This window comes from Phocoena phocoena, chromosome 13 (assembly GCF_963924675.1).
Source record: "Phocoena phocoena chromosome 13, mPhoPho1.1, whole genome shotgun sequence".
Taxonomy (NCBI): Eukaryota; Metazoa; Chordata; class Mammalia; order Artiodactyla; family Phocoenidae; genus Phocoena; species Phocoena phocoena.
In genome coordinates, this window is record NC_089231.1 from 63,112,481 (window position 1) to 63,119,551 (window position 7,071).

The window sequence follows — 7,071 nt, forward strand, 5'->3', positions numbered from 1 at the left end:
GAAAAAGCTGGTTTCCTTTCTGATTATAGAGCTAGCCTGTGCTTTCTGTAGACATCTTGATAAACACATGGAAGGTCAACAGACAGAACAGCACTGTCTGAGACCCCAAACCCAGGGCTGGAAGCCAGGGCTGAAATTCAGGTGTGTCTCTCTCCAATCTCTTCTTTGCAGGTGTGACACGTGTGCACACGTGCACCTGTACCCAAGGCACACTGGCCCCACCCCACGCATGTGTTCATGTGTGCACACCCACCCTCCCTTCTGGAACTTCCTGTCCCGCAAGGCTCACTCTGCCACGTTCAGGGTGATGTTGGGGGCAGAAGGGGTGGATCCCCTGCCCTTAGCCTCTCCTTAGATCTCCCACCAAGGGCCCAGATGGGGAGCCACAGTGCCAGGTGCTTGGGGTGGGGCTTCCGGTCCTCCTCCTGGTGGCAGGGCACCTGTCAAGCTGGCCCCTGCTGTCCTGAGACCTTGGGTGGCAGCCCAGCCTTTCTGAGCCCTTTCCTCTCGAGCCACTGTGGGACAGTGGTGGTGGACCCCAGGCTGTCCCATGGAGTCCCCCAGGACCTCCTGCCCCAGATGACGCTGGGCACAGGGGTCGGCACAGGCTCCCAGCCCCCTCAGACCTCAGCAAGTCAACCCCGTGCCTGCCCCTGGCACCGCCTGGCCTGGTCTCTTGGGGTCCATGCCCTTGGGGGTGTTGGGGAGCTGAGGCGCTAGGCCCGCAGTGACAGAGCTGGCCAGCAGAGGGCAGCAGAGGGCCATGGAGCCCCCTCTATAGAGCACCCCGCCCCCACAAGGGGCCTTATCCCGCCTCTAGGACACCCAGACCCTGACCCTCATCTGCAGAGGGAGATCAGGCCTCACCCCTCCCCCACCCCAGGCCACCTCTCCTTCAGGCCTCTATCCTGCCGCCTGCCCCCAGCACAGAGCTCTCCCCCACTGCTCTCACCAGCCCCCACGCACGGGTCACCCCCAGAAACTGTCCTGGCCCATCCCAGAGCCCAGCACAGGGTTTGCCTCCTGTACCCCTGGGCCCCCAAGGACCGGGTGAGGCTCCAGAACATTCCAGGCGGCAGCCCAGGGGCCATAAAGCACGTTTGTGTTGCCTCTGCACCACGCATCCTGAAAAACCCACCTCCTAGCAGCTCAGAGACCCCACGTGCGCCCAGCTGCTGAGGCCACAGATAGGTAGCACCTCCAAGGAGCGAGACTGGGCCTCCAGGGTCTGGCCAAGCATCCTCAGGGGCCAACTTCTCCCAGCGGGGGTCCCGACAGAGGTGGCTGTACCCTGCAGCAATGTGAGGCTCCCTGGACCTTGAAGGCTGCAGAGCCTTGTTGCCTCAGTGGGTGGTCAGTCTCTTTGTGTCCTCCAGTGACAGGGAGCTCACCCCTTCACGGCTGCTGGTTCCAGAACCTCCACAGCTCCTTCCCATAAGCTCAGGTTTGGTGGTATCAACACCCTCGGCCCCATGGGTGGTGTACTGAATTTGCCATCAAGCCCTCCTCCTCCCGCTGCTAGATCCGGCCTCTGGCCTGGGACCCTCCCTTCACTGTCCACCTTCTTTCCAAGGTGAATGCATTGGTGTCTTGGCTGTAACTACAGTCCACAATGGTCCTCCCACCAGCCCAACCACTCCCAGGACCCACCCATGGGCCCAGGCTCCCACTGTAGGCTCCACACAACTGACCCTCCTCAAACAAGCCCCGACCCCATCCCCCCAGCCACCAAATGGCACCACTGGCCCTAGGACATCGCCGCCCCCCCATTCTTCTTCACTCACCCCAACTTCTGTCTCCCTCTCCCTCCTTCCCCAGCCCACTTGCTTGGCCCCATCCTGGACAGAAGCTCCTAACTGCCCTCGTGCCCCCAGCCATGCCTGAGAAACCTCCCACGGCTGTTCCATGCACTCAGAACCAGTCCGGACTACCCTCCACCCCCACCCCTCCCCAGCCACACTGGCAAGAATCCCACCCCACCCCCGGCAGCTGTGACCTGGCTGGGCCTGGCCCATTCCCACTGTGAAGACTGGGGCCTGGCTGGCTCAGGTTGTCAGCACAGACTTGTACCTGCCACAGAGGCTGATCTGGACCAGGCTGTGTGGCCTGCCCTGGGCATGGAAATGGGGCGATGAGGGTGGAGCCGAGGGTGGCTGCTGGACAGCTGAGGTGAGAAGTGCACTGTGGGCTTCCAGGAAGGTAAGCAGGCACACAGGGCAGCATGGCCGAGGGAACCTCTAGGAGCAGAGTGAGGCTTGATCAAGCGGCACCTGAAGCTCACATCGCTGAAAATCTTCTCAGTTACACAAGCCCATGAGTTCCCTTCACAATCCAGCCCAGTTTGCAGTGGGTTTTCTGTTCTTTGAAGCCAAAGGCTCACTGTGGGTGTATCACCACTGTCTACCCCACCTCGCCCCCACTGCAGCCCAGAGTTTCTCCCCACAGTCTTCCAGGTATGTGTGGCCGGCTCGCCTGGGGATGATTGGGTCCCTCCGCCTCCAGAGGAAGCCGGCAAGGAGCAGACTGGGTGGCACCTACTGCAGAGTAGTCACGCTGGCCCACAGTAAGCCGCAGAGACAGAGACACCCGGTGGCCCCCAAGGGCCCAGGGCCAGCCAACCAGGATGTCCATCTGGAGGGGCAGACAGGTGGAGGGCATGCTCCCTGGAGGTCACTGTGCCAAGGAGGAGAGTGCTCCCAACCAGGACACTCTGGTCTGGACTCTGGGGGGCTGTCTCTCCAACCCACCCCATCACCCCTAGGCCTGCAGCCTCTCCAAACCCCACACCATGTCCACACACAGGGTCTCCTGCCCCAGCCCTGCCCACTGCCCCACACGGTTCCACACCCTCACCCTCTGGGGCCTGCAGCCCCCCAGTGCCCGCAGCCCCACAGTGCCCTTTGTCCAGCCTCCCGAGCCCACACTGAAAGTCGCAGCCTCCTACCTGACACAGAGGCACCAGGAAGATGGGCTAGGTCTGACGTGCCCTATGTGCAGAGCCAGGTGTGCGGCCGTGGCCTTGGCCGGGAGAGAAGCTGGTGAGACCTACGAGCTCCCGCTGGGAACGGGCCCAGACTCCAAAGCTCGTCTCCCTCTTCAGAGTGTCGGGACAGACACCTGCCTGGGGCACCAGCTCGGGTGCTGAGTGAGTGACAGCCTGAACCAGCGAATGAGCCTTGAGCTGCCCCTCGTGGGGCCTCAGCCTGGAGCCCTGGGCCTGGTGACCGCAGGCCCCGTGTCAGCCAGGGGGCGACCCAATTCTGGGCACCGTTTTCAAGGAGCAGCCCCAGGGGCTGAGGGCTGGCCGGGTGGGTGTCTTAGGCCCACTCCACCGAGGACAGACTTGAACCTGCCTCACGTTTCTCCTCCCGAAGCACACTGTCTTCGAGGATGGGGCATTTTGTAACGAAAGGGTTTGATGATCAATGGGAGCAACTTCCCCCTTACAAAATATTGAATGGATTGTCACAGCGTTGTTAATTGTCTATACTCCAATATAAAATAAAAAGTTAAAAAAAAATTGAGGGACTTCCCTGGTGGCACAGTGGTTAAGAATCTGCCTGCCAGTGCAGGGGACACAGGTTTGAGCCCTGGTCCGGGAAGATCCCACATGCCACGGAGCAACAAAGCCCGCGCACCACAACTACTAAGCCTGCATTCTAGAGTCCGCAAGCCACAACTACTGAGCCCACGTGCTGCAACTACTGAAGCCCACGCGCCTAGAGCCCATGCTCCACAACAAGAGAAGCCACTGCAGTGAGAAGCATATGCACCGCAATGAAGAGTAGTCCCCACTCGACACAACCAGAGAAAAACCCGCACGCAGCAACGAAGACCCAACGTAACCAAAAATAAATAAATAAATATTTTTAAAAAACATTGAATAGAGGGCTTCCCTGGTGGCGCAGCGGTTGAGAGTCCGCCTGCCAATACAGAGGACACGGGTTCGAGCCCTGGTCTGGGAAGATCCCACGTGCCGCAGAGCAACTGGCCCCGTGAGTCACAATTACTGAGCCTGCGCGTCTGGAGCCTGTGCTCCGCAATGGGAGAGGCCGCGATAGTGAGAGGCCCGCGCACTGCGATGAGGAGTGGCCCCCACTTGCCGCAATTAGGGAAGGCCCTCGCAGAGAAACGAAGAGCCAACACAGCCAAAAATAAATAAATAAATAAATTAATTAAAAAAAAAAAAAAAAAAAAAACATTGAATAGAGCCACTTCCCCAGGCCACAGCCCCTAGCTCCTTCCCACTCAGAACAGAGGCCTCCTACCTGGCCCAGCTCTCTGGCAGGGGTAACCCTGCCATTGCCCCATCTGGCTATGTGTCCCCCTATACCGCCAGTGCCAGCCTGGGATCTCCCATCCTGTGACTGGGTTTCCTCGATGTCTTCACCTCCAGTGTCCCCGGGAGTGGCTCCCGCTGTGCCCTGCTCCATGGCACCCACTGATTCAGGCTGCCAAGGGGGCACTGGGGTCTCCAGCAGCCTTGTGCCCTTTCTCATCAAGGTGTAGGACAGGGGCCACTACTCCCAGCCTCTGAGGGAGGAAAAGAAGCATGGGGGCCTGAGGCTGTGTCCGGGGAGAGCCTGGCCACACAAAGGCCGGCGGGGGTGTGGCAGGCCCTGGGTGGCCTGGCCTGAGCTCCATCTCCCCCCCGCCCAAACTTCACTTTGCTGCCCCTCATCTCTGCAGGGGAGCTGATGTGGATGAAATGGGAGCGTGAGACACGTCTGGGGAGAGGACGTCCCCAGTGGGGTCGGAGAGGGTCGATGGGGATGGGGGGAGCAGGTGGCAACCCTCAGCCCTTTTTCTGGGCATCAGGAGGAGCTGGGGCTTGTCTGGGCTGGAGCCCCACAGCGGTGGGCAGTGGCCGCAGCGGAACATGCCATTTGTTGCCCCTGACAACGTGATCTTGGAGGGGGTGGTGGTTTGAGGAACAAGCTCATCCGGGCTCCCTGAGCTGGAGGGTCATCTTTGGAATGGGGGGTCCGGGGCTGTTCCAGACATGGTTCTCCTGGGGAGAATGAGCTCTGAGCCGGCCACCTGCTCCCCCCGGGCCCCCTTCCTCCCACTGTGTGTGGCTCTGTGCTGGTCCAGCCCTTGTCCCCTCCCTTCACCTTCAGTCCTACCTGGTTCCCTGGAGCCCTCACTCTCCTGTCTCTGGGCTCAGAACCCAAAGTTGAACTTGGGGGAGACAAAACTGAGCCAGACCTCACCAGGAGAGAGGCAGCCTGGATCGGGGCAGAGGTGGCTGTGACGGGGTGTTGTCTTAAGATGCGATGGGAGGAAACAGCACCAACTACCCTAAATTGCCCTGAGGCTTGAGCTCGGGGCACCGGGAGCTGTGGGAACGTGCAGGGGACGAAAACGCAGACGTACAGTGTGGGTCTCGGGACGGGCCCCAGGCTCCTGGGGACAGAGGGCTTGCAGCTTCCCAGGCAGGCCCACCCAGGTCTCCGGTGGAAGGAACACGGCATTTCCCACAAGCCCCCTCAGCCCGCGGTTTGACTGCTCGTTAACATCTGAGGACTGCGGTCGTGGGCACTCCAGCATCCCTCCCTTGCCTCGGAGGACATGCGGGTGACTCGTTGAACATGCTGGGTTTGAATTTCCAGTTCGGTTCTCCCAGTTTCATAAAATATTGACCCAATCTCAACATTTACAAGGAAAGGGCGTGCTGCTGGGAGGCACCACGGGCTGTTGTGGGATGGGTCTGGGGGAAGTAACCGCAGGGCTCTGACACTCACGCCCGTCTCTCTCTCTCTTCAATCTGGCTCAGATATTTTAAAAAGGGAAATAAAATCTCTGCTTCACAATGGTGGTTTCTGCACTGCTTCCAGGTCTCTGGTGTCAGAGTCCGCTCGTGCACCCTGGGTGCAGTTCCCTGCATTTGGGGGCTCAAGGAACAGGGTGTCAGCACTGAGGGGAGGAGCTCGGGAGAGACGGGGCTGGTAGCTGGAAGCCAGGAGTGGACGGTGGCGGCACCGGAAGCAGGCAGGACGTATGCCTGGCGGCCCCAGCCAGCGTCAGAGGCCTGGCGCCCATGGCCAGGTGGGCAGGGGGAGAGGCTGCAGGGGGCCGGTCTGCCCCCTCAGGCTCCTGGCTTCCTGCCTACCCTTAGGTCTGTCTTGCCTCAGGGCCTTCGCACTGATGGTTCTTTCTGCACATGCCTGGCTCTTTCTGGTCTCCTCTTCTGAGAGGACCTTTGGTAGCACCTGAGTTCGGCCACATTTCCTCGCTGCCTGCACATGCCCTAGCACCTGGCATGCACCTGTCCTAGCAAGTGTGCCCTACAGACTGGGGTGCAGGGGAAGGAGGAGGCTCCCTCACCCCTGGGGGCCTCTGGGGTTGCTTCTCAGGCTGGATGTGTGCTGGACTCTCCCACCTTGCCCTCGATTTGCCAACGCTCCATCCTCCCAGACTGACCACGTTGCTCGGGGGTGCCGGGCAGGTGCTGGCTCAGGGGCCCTGGCTATGGGGCAGAGGGCAGAGGCCTCAACACCTCGGACTGGCCACAGGCATGGGCGCAGCCCAGCTCCCCAACGCCCTGTCCCCACAAATAAAAGATTCCCTTCCTCCTCCCAGCCTTGCACAGCCGCCTGCAGCCTGCTCAGGCCCGGCCCTTTGTGCCCACACGTTGCCATGGAGACGGCGATTCAAAGGCCTGGCACTTCAAGGCTTCCCTCCTCTCTTGGCGGGCTGGGCGGGGGTAGCTGGGACGGTTGGTGGCAGGTGCTGCCTCCTCTCTCCGTCCAACTAAACGCCAGGCTCAGCCAGGACTGGCACCCACTCCCTCTCACCCAGGGACAGGTGCACTTTTACTGGGATCTTATTTGAAGTTGTATATAATGAGGGAAACTGAGGCCTGGTGGCCCCTGGCTCCTTTGGTCTCTCTGCAGCCTAGCGTGGTGCCGGGTACATGAGGGCTGCAGCGTACTACACGGCGGCCACAAGACTCTGCATGTGCCTTCTCCGCTCCCCGGCCAAAATCACCATCTGTGCAGTGGGCTGTTCTCAGCCTGAGTGCCCGCAGGGTGTCTGAGCCTCTGGGACCCAGGCCCAGGCAGATGCTGC